Genomic DNA, 18,539 nt, shown 5'->3' with positions numbered 1-18,539 from the left:
CAATTCAGATTTTGAATGTCAGAACCTCTAGGGGATATTAGGAATGCCAGAGCCACCAATGCTCTCTATAGACATTCACTGGTTCACCATACAGCAAAATTCTCTTTCACAGTCATTGACAAAATATCAGGCAATAGATCCTTTAAAACAGGGTGGCATAATATATTAAACATGAAGGAAAGGAAATGGATTGTAAAACTGGGTGGTCTTTTTCCACCTGGATTAAATGACAAATTGTAAAACTTTCCCTTCCTATCATGAGTTGGATACCACTAGGTTGGATTTAATACATGGTGCACAGAGCATCATAATTCTTAAACAGTGAATTATATATAGGTTCATAGGTTCATAGGTAGGTACTAGGCTATCGGCCCAAGGGCCTAAGTAAGCCTAGCCAACAAAGTTCCCTGGCCTACGTCAACCCAAGAAAGTTAATTTCCGGTGCCCTTGTTGAGCAGAGCCACAGAAGTGATCCCCGAGGTGTATTTCCTATTTCCCATCCACTCATCAAGATTTTTCTTGAAGAGTGTTAATGAGGAACTTTGCTTGACATAGATGGGTAGCTTGTTCCAGACTATGGGAAGTCTCTGGGACAGGAATCTATCCCTCCGGCAAGTCCTGTTTATTGTGGTGACAAGGTTTAGGTTCCTAGACCATGTAGCTCGGAGGGATTGGGATTTCTTTAGGTGTAGCATGTTCAACAGCTCTGGGTTTGACATAGCTTTATATGTTAGGCAGAGATCACCTCGGAGTAGGCGATATGCTACAGAGTAAAGCTGGAGTTTTTTGAGACAATCAGTGTAGGGCATCTGTTTGAGGCCAGTAATTCTCTTTGTGAAGTACTTCTGTGGCCTTTCCAGCCGCTGTAGAGGTCTTGCGAGGTACATTCCAAAAGGGGCATTGTACTCTATAATGGGTCTAATGAGTGTCGAGTAGAGGGGAACAATGACCTCTTTTTTCCTGGATGAGAATCCTTTTGTGATGAGGTGTGCCATGTAGAAGGATTTCCTGACTACTGTGGCAATATATGGTATATTAACATAGCAATCACAAGGTGTATTAAAAGTTCTATTTCACATAGACTTTTTATGTGGTTGAATATTGTTTTTTTGTGCCTAGGATTTGGTATCACAATAACTTTGTTTTGTTTTAACAGGAAATGATGTCATGGACATTTAATTGGATCAGGTATTTATTGCAGGGTTTGAACTGCTATCTGAGATATACCACTGATGAAAGCTTTATGCAGAAACCGGTCTGGTTCCAATAATCCTTGATGCTTCATTCTTCCAAGGTGCTGGCTTTTTTTTGTTTATGTATATTCAAGTTTGTCTGGCCTGTGCACCTACTGTACTTGCTAACCTGCCTCTCCTTGACATACTGTATTATTAAAAGACTGGAGGTCTGGATCCATATACACTTATGCTAAGCATATGGCAAAACGTCCTACAAGCAGAAAATAAACCAAAGGTAAATCAGAGGGAAATGGTACCATGTCTGTGCCACTAAGAACATAGAAAAGCTCCAAAAACATTTTTAGAGGGGATGTGCAAGCAGGCTTTTCATATTGAAACTGACCATCCATGCTCATCTGTCTAAAATGGGAGTAGGGATTAGAAGAAAAACATCAATTCGCTAGTAACATTTTTAGTGGAATAAAATCCTGAATTGGTTTCCAGTCAGTTCCACCTCTGGATATTAGGAAGAGCCCACAGTAGCATCTTCTTCCTATTTTGGTGGTGGGGGTTACGTCCTCAATAACACAATTTTGGTATACTACTTCAACACTGTTTTGATGCTGACTGCCAAAATGTGCTGTCATCCCACATTAAAATTTGTTCAGATACAGAAAATTAGGAAACCCAGGATTCAACTCAACCCAATCCTTTAGGTGAAAATAAAATAAACTTTTTTTATAGGGCCCAACAATCCATGGAATCTCAGCAAGCCAAGGTCAAGGTTAGTCTGACAGTGCAATGAATATTTTTCTAAAGTTTAAGAACTTATTTTCACTGTTTGCATCACAGGCATTAGGCTATAATTCTTAGTTAATTAGTGATATTTGAAGTTTTTTTCAATGTAGTGTGTGTCTGCACAATGTGTGTATGTGCACATGTATGAGTATTTTGTGATGGTTGGTGTCAGAAGAGGCATAATATACAGTCACTTTGAAAACGTAATTCTTCATTTTGCCACTTTGTGTCTAACAGTGCAAACTAACTGATAATCCCTTGAGAAGAAAAGTTTGTCTCATCCAGAGCAGTGTGAGGATTGAACCTACCTTACCTATTAGACACATTGACAGCCAGAGTGAGAGATTCCCTAATGCCACCATACTCTTGTGCCCCAATGACTATTAAAGTTCTTGAAGACTGGAGTATACACACAGTTCTCACAAAGGACTAAAATTTCATACAGAATCACTGAGCAGTTACTTCCTCCAGGAATTGGCAATTGACAGCAGATCTGACAGCTGGCCCACACTGTGACCATCTGTCACTTGATAGGACAGTTATGCTCCGAAAGCAACTGAAGATAGGTCCTTGCATTCCTCCTACTGTACTTAATCTGAAGCAAGAGCCTAATAACAGTTTTCCAGAATAAGTATAACTACAGTCTACTTGACATACCTTTCAACCGACTAGATTTCTGCAGAATGTCCAGATTTTTGCCACATATTTTAGGGCTGTTCCTCATAAATTTATGGTTTTCTGGCAAATCAGTGAGGATTAAAGACACTTAATCAAATACATTTAAGTTTCAGACTTAAGCTAATACTGTTATTCTAGCAGTTTTTTAAGTTTATAAGAGCAGTATTTCAAATCTGTCCCTATTTTTGGGCCTTTCTCCCACCATTATTTAGGCTTCGTCCAGATTTCTTGTGCTAAGACGTTGAGAGGTTTGCTACTTGACTTTATTGGAATAAACCAGTAAAAATAAGAAAACATATGCATTTTATTTAAATTCTAAGTTATTAGAAAACAGTGTGCATGGCTACAGCCCACATGCCCTTATTAGAATAAGCCAGTATAAAATAAGAAAACAGATTGGAATAACTCACTATATAATTGAAAAACTGACACATTTTGTTTGATTTCTAAGCTATCTCAAACAGTTCTCAACTGCTTAAAGCAAAATCAGGGACAAGGATCCTAAATCAGGGACACTTAAAATACTAGTAATACTGACTCAGAAGGTTAACAGAAAAAAGACACACAAATCATGTTTTTTGAAGTCAAGGAAGTCTGTAATTTATTTATTTGTTTACTTGTCTTAGTTAACAAGGAAAGTCCACAGGTCAGAGCCCATTTTCAGTGGAGGCCCAGGCAAAAAAGATCCATCACAGTACATTTATATTAACAAGTCAATTTCAGACAGTTCTCAGAAAAAAAAACAACGGTTACATTTCTCAGAAAAACAAATAATTACAAGACAGGTACATTCAGTAAAGTACTTACATCAACAATTACAGCCTATACAGTTCTTGCCACTTTAAAATCTTAGACAAAATAAATATATTTACATTGTAGAAGGGAAAACATTACAACAACCATGAAACAGTGACAAACTAGTTGCAGTTAAGCCATGATAAAGGACAAATTATTATTCCAGGGATAAAAATTCAAAGGGGGATATACTAGGGTAACTCTGTCACTGCTGCTCTTTTGTCTTGCTCTTAGCCCATCAAGCTGTGCACTTACCAGCTAAGGTCATGGTTATAATTTGGCTCCTAGAAAACAATAAAGTAGAAAGACTTATCTTCTTTCTGTGGATGATTTAAAAAGTACAGTTGCGTACACTTACCATAAATGTAGACGTTCAAGTGTATTCACTGTTGCAGTCATTACATTTGGGTAATCTGCTGGCAGGTTGCCCTCAGTCGGCCTGAATAACAAAGTCTTGGGTCCTGCGTCAGTTGCTGTCTCCTCTTCCATGACGTCAGGTTGTCAGGGGTATAAAATATGCAGCTGACACCATTTTATTCAGTTTTTCTTGCCCCAGATGTCAGGTGCCCCCCAAATGAGGAGCAAAATAAAAAATAAAAAAAAATACACACATATATATATATATATATATATATATATATATATATATATAAATAAACAAACAGCAATATATGTAAATGCACTTTTAGCAACATAAACTTTACCTTCATCTAAAAGCAAATACACCACAAAGGCTTTAGAATATAGTGAAGGAAAGAGAAGTTATAGAAAAGGGGGATGGAGGGTGGGTAACCCGGACTGCAACAGTGAATACACTCGAACATCTACATTTATGGTAAGTGTACACAACTGTACTATGTTCTTCGTGTTTCACTGTTGCAGTCATTACATTTGGGTAGAATCCCAAAGCTATGGATGGAAGGATGGAACTGAATAGCATTAGGAGCGGCTATAAGGCCCTGCAGAACTGCAGTGGCAAAGCCTGCCCTGGATTTGGAGAAGAGAGGCAAATGATAATGCTTTGTGAATGTATGAACAGAGCTCCAAGTAGCAGCTTCTAGAATGTCTTTGGTTGGAACTCCTCTGAGAAAGGCTGCTGAAGTAGAGGCAGTCCTGGTGGAATGTGACCTGATTCCCTTGGGCACAGGTTTGCCATGGTGCAAGTAGCAGAAATTAATGCAGTGGCTTATCCACTTAGAAATAGTCTGCTTTGATATAGCCTTCCCCTCTGATCCTGAAGCAAATGCCACCAGTAGTTGCTCAGACTTTCTTAGAGATTTGGTCCTGTTTAAGTAGAATCTTAGTTGTCTGTGTACTTCCAATGAATGCAGAATCCGCTCCCCCTTGTTCTGCGGATTTGGGTAAAATGTTGGCAGGTGAATAGCTTGGTTAAGAGCCACACTGGATACCACCTTAGGCATAAAGGAAGGATTGGTCCTGAGGGATGCCCTGTCCGGGTAAAATGTAATAAAAGGCTCCACAGCCATGAGAGCCTGTAGTTCTGAAACCCTTCTTGCTGAAGTGATTGCCAAAAGGAAAGCTGTTTTCCAAGATAAAAAATTTATATCCGCAGTAGCTGCTGGTTCAAAAGGAGGCAGGGTGAGTTTTTCCAGCACAAAATTGAGGTCCCATGCAGGAGTTGGTGATCTTCTGGGAGGCCTTATATTTTTGGCCCCTCTAAGATACTGTTTTAGCAGAGGATGAGAAAAGATGGGAGGCTCTGTGTTGTAATGAGCTGAGATGGCAGAGGCATGGATTTTTATTGAAGAAAAAGATAGGTCCTTGTCAAGCATCTCAGTCAAGTATTGTAAAATCTGAGGGATATTTGGTTTTGCTGTGTCCCTTCCTTGTGCTTGGTTCCCAGCACAGAATCTCTTCCATTTATCAGCATAAGATTTTCAAGTACTAGGCCTTCTGGCTTCCAAAACGACATCCATCACAGATTTACTGAGAGGTGTTGTTTGAATAATTAAATGATCAGCCATGCCAGATCCAGAGTTTGGAGCTGAGTGTGCAGAATTTGATTGTTCTGCTGAGACAGTAGATGAGGTATTTGAGGCAAGGACCAAGGACGGAGTTGAGACATATTCCTTAGAACTGGGTACCAGTGCTGGCGAGGCCAGTCTGGAGCAATTAGGATCATTTTTCTTTTTTCCTGTCTGACCTTTAGTAAGACCTTGGAGAGAAGAGGCAGAGGGGGAAAGGCACAGACGGATAGGTTTTTCCAACTGAAGGATAGGGCATCCACTTTCCATGCTTGTCTGTGATAAGTCCTTGTGCAGGATTTGTCCAGTTGATCATTTTGGGGAGAGGCAAATAGATCGATGTCTGGGCTCCCCCATTTCTGTGTTACCATGCTGAAGATTTGTGGATCCAGTTTCCACTCGTGCGGGTCCATAATATTTCTGCTTAGGTCGTCTGCCAGAGTATTTTGTTTTCCTGGCAGGAACTGAGCTTGAAGACGTACTTGGTAAGTCAAGGCTGTGTTCCACAATGCCATGGCTAGTCTGCAAAGGGGGTAGGAATGTGTACCCCCCCTGCTTGTTTATGTACCACATAACCGTGGTGTTGAAGATCTTTATCAGTAGTTGTCCTGGATGAAGTAAGTCCTTGAAGGCTGTCAGAGCATTCTGAACAGCTAGCATCTCTTTCTGGTTGATATGCAGATGCATTTGTTTTGGGCTCCATATGCCCTGAATACATCTCCCTGCCCGGTGGGCACCCCAAGCATAGTCTGATGCGTCTGTAGTTAGGGTTTTGGTGTCAGGGGGTAGAGTGAATGACAGTCCCTTGTTTTGTTGACATGTATCTGCCCACCAAAGAAACTCCTGTTGTAGGCAGGGAATGAGAGGAATCATTGTTTCCAGACTGTGACAATGTTGACTCCATAAACTTTTTAGGTACCATTGAAGTTTCCTCATATGCAGTCTTGCCTATGGAATTAGTAGAATGCAGGCTGCCATGAGCCCCAAAGCCTGCAGAATTTGTCTTGCAGATAACTGGGTTTTTGTTGCCATCTGTTTGAAGTATGTTGTCAGTTGCCTTTATTTGTCTGGCATAAGGTAAGCCATCTGGGCAGTTGTATTCAAGCTTGCACCCAGGAATGTAATTATTTGAGAGGGTACCAGTTGTGATTTCTTTTCATTTACTGTGTACCCTAAGCATGTTAGAAGCCTTTTTACAAACGCCAGATGTTGAAGAAGAATGTCCTTGTTCTCTGCTTGAATGAGACAGTCGTCCAGGTAAGGATAAATGTGTCTGCTTCTTTGTCTGCAAAATGGAATTACTGGTGCCAGGCACTTTGTAAAGACCTTGGGCGCAGTAGATAAGCCAAAGGGCAGTGCAGAGAATTGGTAATGCAGAAAACCTGCCTTGAAGCGGAGGTATCTTCTGCACAATTCCCTTATTGAGATATGCAGGTATGCCTTTTTTAAGTCTAGAGTCACTATTTAAAACCTCTTCTGCCCAGCATAGGCAGTAGCTGTTGTAAAGTCAGCATTTTGAATTTTGGAATGTCCAGGAACGTGTTCAAAATCGATAAGTCCAGTATTGGATGCCAGGCATTGTCTTTTCTGGGTACCAGGAACAGTCTTGAATAAAAACCTTGTCCTTTTTCCTGTTCTGGTACTGGTTGAATAGCCCCCATATCCATGAGGGACGCAACTTGTTTCTGAGCCTCTGCCCAATGATTTTGTGGCAGATCTGGCCAACCGTTTGGAATTGGCAAAGTATGGAAATTAAATCCGTACCCCTGGGATACTATGTTTAATACCCACTTGTCCTGGGTAATTAACTGCAAATTTTAAGCATGAAATGCTAATTTTTTCCCCCAAGGGGGCTGCCAAAAGATAAGTGCTTGGAGAAGGCAGAGGGAAGTCATTGAGACTGCTTACTGTAGGGTTATGCTTTGTTTCCTCCAGATTTGGAGGTGGAGGCACCCCATTGCTTTGACCTGTAAGAACCCTGTGATTGGTATCTAGAGCCTTTTGAGTGCCTGGATTTGCCTTGAGAGGCTCTGTTGGACATAGGAAAGGACCAGTTTTTAGTAGGCCATTGCCTACTGAACCTGGGTGGCTGCACTTGTAAGAAATCTTTTACAGTTTTCATAAATTTAGCTTTGCCTTCCATTTTATTTAAAACCTCTTCTGCCTTATTACCAAACAGAGTATCATGCTGTAAAGGGGCATCCAACAATTTAGCTTTAACATGATCAGGCAGATTTTGCTCCTTGAGCCAGGCATGCCTTCTAATCACAGATCCAGTAACCGCGGCCCTGCAAGAGGCCTCCAAGGAATCAAAACCACATTGCAAAGTATGCTTTCCAACCTGTTCTGCTGCATGCAGTAATTCCTGTAATTCTTTATTTTCCACACAATCAGAAATCAACATCATTTTCTGTTTCAATAAGCCCATAACATGCTGTTGATATTTAAGCATATGAAACTGGCAGTTTAAGGTCCTAATTGCCAAGGTTGCAGATGTATAAACCTTCTTTCCCCATCTATTCAGCGCCCTGGAATCTCTATCAGAGGGGGTAGGGTTTTTGGCTGTAGAGGCCTTTACATCTTTGGGACCCTGTGAGATAGTCTCAGGATCAGCAGCAGGATTTTTGAATAGAAATTTGTTGGAGTCAGGAACCCTGTAATATCTGTCTGACTTACTAGGAGCTGGAGGTAGGGAATCAGGAGCCATGCTTGATTCCAAAAACACATCATCAACAATGTCTAATACAGGAGGTATAGCCAAAGGCCTATGCTGAGGAAGAAGAAGGAAATCCCTAAGCCTCTTTTTTGATTCAGAGAAATCCTGACTCTTCTCAATGAAAATGTTCCCTTAAAGTATGCAAGGTTTCTCCAAAAGAATAACCCTCAGGAGGAGATGCAGATGGGATGGATTCTTCTGCATCTGAATCATCATAGGGTGGAACAGAAAATTCCTGATCAGAAGAGGAATCAGAAGAAATGGAAACCTGATCTGAAGATTCATAATCAGTTTCTTGCCTAGGCCTCTTAGCAGAGGGGGGGTGGGAATCCCTGATCAAGGTAATTAAGTCCTCAGCCATTTTGATCATCTGTTGTTTAGGCATAGGGGCCTGAGCACGTGGCTCATGCGTTGTTTTTTTAGACTTAGAAGATGTTTTTGATCTTGTTTTTGAAGCTGGCGTCAGTTTTATATAAAAATGTTGAGGCCTAAAAACACCCTCAGAAGCCCGGTGCCTGCTCAGCAGCTCTGGACCCATCCAAGGGAGAGACATCCGCAGGTTCAATACTCTGACAATCTTGCGGCATACCAGACTCCACATGGGTCTCGGTAGAGGCCTGCGACTCACAAGTAGCAGGTATCAGGGGCTGTGAAAGTGCCTCACTGAGTACCGGCGACTGGCTTAGGAGATGCTTCGTCGTCGGTTTTGGACCTCGACGGTCTGTCTCTGCCTTTTTCTTTGCATTTTTTGTGAACTCCAGTAGTCGGATTGCTAACCGACGACATTTCAGGGTAATTAAATCTGGATCCAAAATATTTTGAAGCAAAAATATACCAACGCTTAATAGTACGTTGGTTAAATCTAGCACAAAACCGACAGCAAGGCACGTTATGATCTGGGCCTAGGCAAGGAATACAGTACAAATGAAAATCCTTATGAGGTATTTGCTTCCCACAAATAATGCAATTATTAACTTTTACTGACATCAGTAAGGAGCAAGAAAAAGTTTCCCCAATGGGGTACTTAGCTTTAGTTGAAGACTTCGGTTCTGAAACTCGAATGCGAAAATTTCAGGAGTCGGCCGACTGGCACTTGCGAACTGCTTCTGCTTCGGGCACCGCGCAACAAGAAAGACTGAATAAAATGGCATCGGCTGCATGTTTTATACCCCTGACGACCTGACGTCATGGAAGAGGACACAGCAACCGACGCAGGACCTAAGACTTTGTTATTCAGGCCGACTGACGGCAACCTGCCAGCAGATTACCCAAACTTAATGACTGCAACAGTGAAACACAAAGAACATCTGTACAGTTCATCAGAAGAGGAACTGAAAGCGCAGCTGCAAGTGGTCAAAACTTTTTCAGATAATATTAAGAATGTCATTTGGTCTTGATAAATGTGCAAAAGCAACCTTTAAAGCAAGAAAGCTGCAGCACCAAGAAAACATCAGTTTGGGACAGAAATGTGATATAAAAGAAGTTCAGTAAGCGGGAGGGTATAAATAGTTGGGAATTGATGAAGGAACAATAATAAAACATGAACAAATGCAAATAAAACTTAGTAAGGAATATTTTAAAAGAATAAAATTAACACTGAAAATAATGTTGACATCTAGGAACAAAGTCCAAGCTATAATTCAATTTGTTCTCCCTGTCCTAACTTAGTTTTGGAGTGACTGACTGTCCCCAAAAGGTGGTAGATAGGCTGGATAGGAAAACAAGAAAGTACAGTTTTGTACCTACCATAAATGTAGATGTTCGAGTGCTCATACAGCTGCAGTCATAACAGATGGGTTATCCTGCTGTCAGGCGGGTCCTCGGTCGGCCGAATTCCAAAGTCTAGGTCTGGCGTCGGTTGTCGTCGCTTCTTCCCTGACGTCAGTGCGGCAGGGGTATAAAAGAGGCAGCCGACGCCATTTTCTTCAGTTTTTCTTGCCCCAGATGTCAGGTGCCCCCAGAAGGAAGGCAAACATAATGTTATGCAAAGATGCAATGTTGATAAATCAAAAACAGTAGTTGCAAGCAAATACACCATAAAAGAATACCCCAAAAAGGTTATATGAAAAGTGTTTGTCATAAGGCCTGTCCTAAGAGGGGATGGAGGGAGGGAAACCTGGACTGCAGCTGTATGAGCACTCGAACATCTACATTTATGGTAGGTACAAAACTGTACTATGTTCATCGTGCATACAGCTGCAGTCATAACAGATGGGTAGAATCCCAAAGCTAAGTAAGGGTGGTAGGCACTAAGTGGAACTAGGAGGCTAGGATGCCCTGCAGAACTGCTGTGGCAAAGCCTGCTCTAGATTTTGAGTACAGTGGAAGGTGATAGTGCTTGGAGAAAGTGTGCACTGAACTCCAGGTGGCTGCTTCCAAAATGTCCTTGGTAGGGACCCCCCTGAGGAAGACTGCAGAGGTAGCTGTGGCTCTGGTGGAGTGGGATATGATGCATGCAGGCACAGTTTTTCCATGAAATGAGTAACAAAAGTGTATGCAGTGGGCTATCCATTTTGAAATTGTCTGTTTGGAAATAGCCTTTCCCTGAGCACCTGCAGCATAGGACACAAAGAGTTGCTCAGATTTCCTGAATGGCTTTGTTCTGTCCAAATAGTAACGAAGTTGTCTGTGAATGTCCAAGGAATGTAGTAGTCTTTCCCCTTTGTTTTGTGGATTAGGATAAAAGGTAGGTAAGTGGATAGTCTGATTCAAAGCTACACTGGATACTACCTTTGGCATAAAGGTAGGGTTGGTTCGTAAGGAAACTCTGTCCTGATGGAAAATGATGAATGGTTGCACAGCCATGAGGGCCTGTAGCTCCGAAACCCTGCGTGCTGAGGTGATAGCCAGAAGAAAGGTTGTTTTCCATGACAAGTACTGTAACTCTGTTGAAGAAGCTGGCTCGAAGGGAGGAAGGGTCAGCTTTTCCAATACCAAGTTGAGGTCCCAAGCAGGGACTGGTGGTTTCCTTGGGGGTTTTATATTCTTTGCCCCTCTGAGGAACTGCCTTAAGAGAGGGTGAGAGAATAAAGGAGGATCTGTGTTGTATTGTGCAGAAATGGCTGAAGTGTGGATCTTGACGGAGGAGAAGGAAAGACCATTGTTTAACATCTCAGCTAGGTACTGTAAAATTTGAGGTATATTTATTACCCAAGGATTCTGTCCCTTTTCTTGATTCCAGGCACAAAATCGTTTCCATTTGGCGGAGTAGGCCTTTCTAGTAGAAGGTCTTCTGACCTCCAAGATGACATCCTGCACCTCCTTGGAGAGGAGAAACTGTTGGGAAATCAAGGAATTCTCTATGCAGCTAGATTTAGAGTTTTGAGATTGCTGTGAAGGGTTTTGTAGTTGTGCTGGGACAGCAGAAGAGGGACTAGAGGTAGGATCCATGGTGGGGAATGTGTCAGGCTCTTCAGGAGCGGATACCAGTGTTGTCTTGGCCAGTCTGGAGCAATGAGAATCATTTTCGGCTTCTCTGCTCTGGCTTTTAATAGAACTTTGGGCAGCAGAGGAAGAGGTGGGAAGGCATAGACTGTCAATGTTGCCCAATTGAAGGAAAGTGCGTCCACTTTCCAGGCCTGTGGATGGTAGGTCCTTGAACAAAATTTTTTTCAACTGGCAATTTCTGTGGGTAGCAAAGAGATCTATGTCTGGCTGTCCCCATGCCTGAGTTATCTTTGTGAAAACTTGAGGATGCAACTTCCATTCGTGTGGATCTGTCATATTTCTGCTTAGGTTGTCTGCCAGTGTGTTTTCCTTCCCTGGCAGGAATTGTGCCTGTAGTTGAATTTGCAGTTCCAGTGCTGTGTTCCATAGGGTCATGGCTTGCCTGCACAGGGGGTATGAATGAGTTCCCCCCTGTTTGTTTATGTACCACATCACTGTGGTGTTGTCTGTCCTTATCAATAGCTGGCCTGGATGTACTAGGTCTTTGAAGGTCAAAATAGCCTTTTGCACGGCTAGCATTTCCTTTTGGTTGATGTGAAGGTGCGTCTCTTTTCGGGTCCATTTTCCCTGAATGCACTGATCTGTCATGTGTGCTCCCAAGGCGTAGTCTGAGGCGTCTGTAGTGATGATTTGAGTTGCTTGAGGTACACAGAACGGAAGACCTGTGTTTCTTTGGCAAGCTTGAGTCCACCACAAAAATTCCTTTTGAAGACATGGAATGAGTGGTATCATTGCTTCCAAGCTGTGGCTGTGTTGAGACCATAACTTTTTCAGGTACCATTGAAGTTTCCTCATATGCAGCTTTGCACATGGGATTAGTAGGATGCAAGATGCCATGAATCCCAGAGCCTGCAGAACTTTCCTTGCAGTTAGCCTGGTGTAAGTTGCCATTTTTTTGAAGTATTGAGACAGTTGCCCTTGCTTGTCTGGCGTGAGGTAGGCCATCTGGGTGGTTGTATCCAAGCTGGCACCCAGGAAAATTATTTGTTGAGAGGGTATTAGTTTTGATTTCTTTTTGTTGACTGTGTATCCCAGGAAGTTCAACAGTTTTATTACAAATGCCAGGTGCTGCAGTAGTATGTCCTTGCTGTCCGCTTGGATCAGGCAGTCGTCCAGATATGGGTAGATTTGTATCCCTTGTAGTCTGCAGAAAGCGATTACTGATGCCAGGCATTTCGTAAACACTCTGGGCGCAGTAGATAAGCCAAAGGGCAATGCAGAGAATTGGTAATGGGTTGAACCTGCAAGAAATCTGAGGTATCTTCTGCAATCTTGTCTGATAGGGACATGCAGGTATGCCTCCTTGAGGTCCAATGTTACCAGCCAAGACTCCTTGCCCAGCATGGGAAGAAGCTGCTGTAATGTGAGCATCTTGAATTTTGGCATGGATAGGTCTAAGATAGGTCTCCAATCTTTGTCTTTCCTTGGTACCAGGAATAGTCTGGAATAAAATCCTTGACCTTGTTCTTTTGCAGGTACCTCTTGAATTGCTTTCATGTCCATGAGAGCTGAAACTTGTTTTTGTGTCTCTGCCCTTTGATGTTGTGGCAGGTTTGGCATGCCTCTCATTTTTGGAAGGGTGTGAAAGTGGAACCTGTAGCCTCTGTCTATAATGTCCAGAATCCATTTGTCTTTTGTAACAATATGCCAATTTTTTGAGAATAATGCCAGTTTTCCGCCCAAAGGTGCTGCCATTAAAGCTTTGCTTGGCAGGTGTAGGGGGAAGTCATTGTGACTGTTTTCTAAAAGACTGTGATCTATCTTCTCCACCTCTTGGGGTTGGTGCTTGCCACTGTCTGGCTCTGAAAGATCCTTGAGGTTGCCCTCTACCCCTTGGGCGCCTGTATCTGCCCCTTTGAGGTCTGTCCGTGGCTAGAAAGGACCAATTTTTTGAAGGCCAGTTTCTGCTGAAACGTGGAGGCTGTACCTGCAGGAAATCTTTCACTGTTTGCATTGATTTCGCTTTTTCCTCCATTTTCTTTAGCACCTCCTCAGCTTTAACACCAAACAATATATCTTTTTGAAGAGGTGCATCTAATAATTTAGCTTTGACATGATCTGGTAAGGTTTGCTCTTTGAGCCAAGCATGCCTATGTATAACAGAACCCGTAACAGCAGCTCTACATGAGGCCTCTAAAGCATCAAAACCACACTGCAAGGTATGTTTACCCACTTGCTCTGCACCATGCAACAAATCCTGCAACTCTTTTAAATCTGGTTGGTCTGGTTGTGTCATCTTGCTTTTCAGCTGAGATATCAAAAACTGTTGACACTTTAACATATGGAACTGACAGTTTAATGCCCTCATGGTTAAAGTGGCCGAGGTGTACATCTTTTTCCCCCACCTTTCTAAGGCTCTGGAATCTCTCTCTGAAGGTAATGGGTTTTTAGAGAGGCCTTAATTCCCTTGGGACCCTGTGAAATTGTTTCTGGGTCAGCAGTGTGGCTTTTATATAGGAACTGGTGAGAATCAGGAACCCGGTAATACCTGTCTGGTTTAACAGGAGCTGGAGGAAAAGAATCTGGATTAAAGGCTGGCTTCTGTGTACACATCATCCAATATATCTAAAACAGGAGGGATAGCCAGAGGCCTATGCTGGGGGAGCAGAAGAAATTCCCTGAGCCTTTTCTTGGAATCTGAGTAATCTTGGCCTTCCCAGTGAAAGTGTTCCCTCAGTGTATGTAGGGTTTCCCCAAAAGAGAAGTCCTCAGGAGGGGAGACCGAGGGAATAGACTCCTCTGCATCAGAGTCTTCGAATGGAGAATAGGCATAATCCTAGTCCTCAGATAGTTCTGAGGTAATAGAAGCTTGATCTGAGGAAGGGTAGTCTTCCTCGAGTCTGGGCCTTTTGTCAGAGTGGGGTTGAGAACCCCTGATCAGAGTAATCAAATCCTCAGCCATTTTAAGCATTTGTTTTTTAGGCATGGTGCCTTGAGAGGGGGTCTGAGGAACCTGTTTTTTTGGTTTAGATGGCTGCTTTAGATTTAGTGAAGGCTTTAATAGAGAAGGAGGAAGGCCTGAAGACCCCTTGAGAAATGGCAGGCCTGTCTAAATTCTGAGTTTCCCCGCCAGGAGTGGCGTCGGAGTCTGTAGTAGGAATGTGGGCCGAGGAGCCTGCGACCTCTGGTACTGAAGACACCGGTAATGCATTGTCATCGGTACTCAGGGGCTGCGTAGGCGCCTCACTGAGTACCGGAGAACCGGTAGTCGGCCTTAGTGTGGTTTCAGTAGGTGGTGCGGACCTCGTATGTCGTTCCTTATCTTTGCGTTTTGTACTCAAAACTGGAGTCGGAGTATCCGACCACATAAATTTTTTGCCAAAAAAGTGAAGGCCGAACTCCGCCCGACGCTTAATAGTGCGCTTATTGAATCTAGCACAAAAACGGCAGGCCGAGACGTTGTGGTCTGGGCCTAAGCAAGGTATACAGAAAGAGTGGAAATCCTTATGCGGTATTTGCTTCCCACATGAAATGCAATTATTAACTTTGTCTGACATCGGTCTGAGGCAAGAAAATTTTCTCCAACGGGTACTTAGCTTTCAAGAAGACTTCGGCTGAAATACTTTCGTAAATCTCAGGAGCTGGCCGACCGGCACTTGCGAACTGCTTCTGCTTCGGGCACCGCGCGGCAAGAAAGACTGAAGAAAATGGCGTCGGCTGCCTCTTTTATACCCCTGCCGCACTGACGTCAGGGAAGAAGCAACGACAACCAACGCCGGACCTAGACTTTGGAATTCGGCCGACCGAGGACCCGCCTGACGGCAGGATAACCCATCTGTTATGACTGCAGCTGTATGCACGATGAACATGGATGCTTGTTATTCATTAAATGATTTATAAAAATCAGTGTATACCAAGACTATACATTCCCCACTCCGAAGGCGATATGGGCCTCATTGAAACAGATTACATGTACAGATCTGCAATCATAGGACTGCATACATATCTGCTGACTTCACAAGACCCAAACATAGTGAAATATTTGAAACATGAGGAGAATAAGTCTAAGATGACTTCCCGGCTTAGTTTAGCAGAAACATATCGGTGTCAAGCAGCAATGGAAATGAAACCAGAAGTAGATCAAAATCAAGCAGCAGCTGAATGTGCCAAAGAAAAGAAGAATATATGGTGAAAGATTAGATGAAAAGGCAAGAAATGTGTAAAATGCATAAATATAGTTGCAAATATAGAAAACTCTTGGAACAACCTCATGTTGATCAGGATCAAATGTAGGATTGGTTACAGAGAGGTGAATTTAAACCAAAAGATGAAAGGTTAATAGTGGTGGCCCAAGATAGTGGACTACGTACACATTGAAAGTCCACTGAACATGTGGAAGAAACAGACAAATGCAGGTTTTGTAAAACAGAAATGGAAACAGTCGCACATCTTATTGCTGGTTGTGATACACTAATGGCAGAAGGACTGTATACTGAAAGGCATAATAATGTGGCAAGACTGTTGCATTGGGGATTGTGCAAACACTATAATATTGAAGTAGTTGAAAAGTACTGGAAACATGAGCCACAAAGCATTATAGAAAAATTATAAAGTTTATATCACATGGTATCACCCATTGCCAACAGTTCAAAAAATAGATGCGAGAAAACCAGATATATTAGTCTATGAAAAGACAACGAAAGTAGCATTTATCATTGAAACTGCTACACCCAGTGACTACAGTGTCTTACAACAGAGAGACACAAAGTCATAAAATACTAGGATTTGCAAGCAGAAACAAGGACAATGTGGAATAAGGATACCCAGACAGTTCTAATAGTAGTACATACCTAAAATGGTAAAATACTTACCTGGCAGGGGGAATACCAAGATCAAGAAAGTGGTTTCCCCAGGGTGAGGCTCTTCCATTGCACATTTCGGTTAGGTTGACCCCTGTGATTTCCCCAAATGTGGGAAACTCAACTGCATAATTTAAATTATGCATAATTTAAAAAATGGCTGCCGACTCTTTATCCTAGCCAGTCTCAATCTTAATCAACCGCTCCATATAGGAATCTCACATCCCTCAACTATGGAAAATCTCTTACATTATTCCCCCTCATAAGGGTGGGAATTCCTATGATTTCTCTAACTATCACCCCATAGCCATTCTGTCTCCTTTATCAAAAATACTTGAGAAATGCATACACTCTCAGGTCATGCATTTCTTAGACTCTAACAATCTCTTCTCCTCTACACAACATGGTTTCCGCCCACACCACAGCACAACTTCAGCCCTTCTCTCTTTCACAAACCTGGTTAACCAACATAGAAATAAAAACAGATTTGTACCTGCTATATTCCTGGATCTCTCCAAAGCATCTGACATGGTTTCCCACTCCATTCTAATAGATACTCTTACCTTTCTATCCTTTGCTCCTAACACTTTTGCATGGTTTAAAAACTATCTATCAGACCGACAACAAGCTGTACAGTGGCAAGGAGTTATATCATCTTTACTCCCAACTACCACTGGTGTACCTCAAGGTTCCATACTCTGGTCCACTTCCCTTTTTTATCTTTACCAATAATCTACATACCTCTACCCTACAGGCTTCACTCATACAGTATGCAGACGATTCCACCCTGATCTGCTCCGCCCCAAATCTCACCATCCTACAGCATCTCGCCCAGGAATCTTTTACCTCAGTAGAAAGGTGGATCACAGATATTCAACTTATCTTAAATCCCAACAAAACAAAACTACTTCTACTTACCCCAAACAAATCAAAAACCACTCCACTCTCCTTCTCTATCTCCTCCAATAATGGAACTGTCATTTCACCCTCTCTCCACACCAAGCTGCTTGGCATCAAAATAGATAGCCTACACCTTGTCATCCATATCTTTCAAACTATTAAAAAGGTACACAAAAAATGGGGTCCCTATACAGTCAAAAAGACTTTCTATCAGATCAAGCTCAGGTCACCCTAGCTCAAACCCACTTTCTTTCCACACTCATGTATGCAGCACCTATTCTCACCTACGTAAGAAAATCTGACCTGGAGAAACTTGAGTCATGTTATAACAGAATGGCAAGTTTGCAAAAAATTCTCTCTTTAGAACACACCATTGTACACCACTTAGGCAACTCCAGTGGCTTGAGCTCCCACAGTTATTAACCTACTACCAACTAGTCATAGCTTATGTTGTTGTTGTGTCTTTCGGCTTTTCTCGGTTAGGGGTCGCCACAGCGAAACTCCGGTCCGCTAATGATTGGCAGCAGATTTTTACGTGCCGAGTTGCCAGCCCTGACGCACAACCTTCAACGAAGGTACGCCCATTCACACATGTCTCCACACAGAAGACGCTCTAGCTGAGAATCGAACAGGACAACGTCTTACTGTGAGGCGACAACGCTACTGCAGCACCAGCAGCACCACCACCACAGATTAGCTTATAACAACCTAAAATATCCTGAAAAAACTCCAGCCCTTTGGGAACTACTGACTAACTACATTCCAAATTGACCACTCCGCTCGTCCAACAAATCACCCCTCTCTATCTCCACAGCCAACAACACAGCAGGTAAAGCTCTATTTTCCCACAGTATATAAAAAAACTGGAATAATCTCACTCCCTCAGTGACTTCTGCACCTAATACCAAACAGTTCAAAAACTCCCTTAAGGTTCATCTTATTAGCTCTTGGCTATGTCCATGTGTTACTTAATCCTAGTGTATGCTACCACCATCTTTCTCTTCTCTCCAATTATCAGACCCTCAGTAAAAATGGAAGTAACAAATGGTATCCCTTGACATTTGGAAATGTTGTGATCTCTGTCTATATATTTTGATGATATCTTAATGTTCACTTGCATATATTGCTGATATGATCTTTCTTTGCGTACTGTTCTATTATGCACAAAATACTGCTCAATAACAAAGTCTTTACTTTACATTATGCATTATTATCATTGTCTGTTGTATTAATTAAGTGGACCTTT

General features: G+C 42.4%; 1 pseudogene; it reads left to right on the top strand.

Moving 5' to 3' along the window:
• Positions 1 to 16,397: 16,397 nt before the first annotated feature.
• LOC122797405 lies at positions 16,398 to 16,532 on the top strand (annotated as a pseudogene).
• The last annotated feature ends 2,007 nt before the right edge of the window (positions 16,533 to 18,539 follow it).

Source organism: Protopterus annectens, chromosome 3.part0 (assembly GCF_019279795.1).
Source record: "Protopterus annectens isolate FY-2018-M chromosome 3.part0, PAN1.0, whole genome shotgun sequence".
Lineage (NCBI taxonomy): Eukaryota > Metazoa > Chordata > Ceratodontiformes > Protopteridae > Protopterus > Protopterus annectens.
The sequence above is the reverse complement of the archived record's forward strand: the minus strand, read 5'-3'. Positions and strand labels throughout refer to the sequence as shown.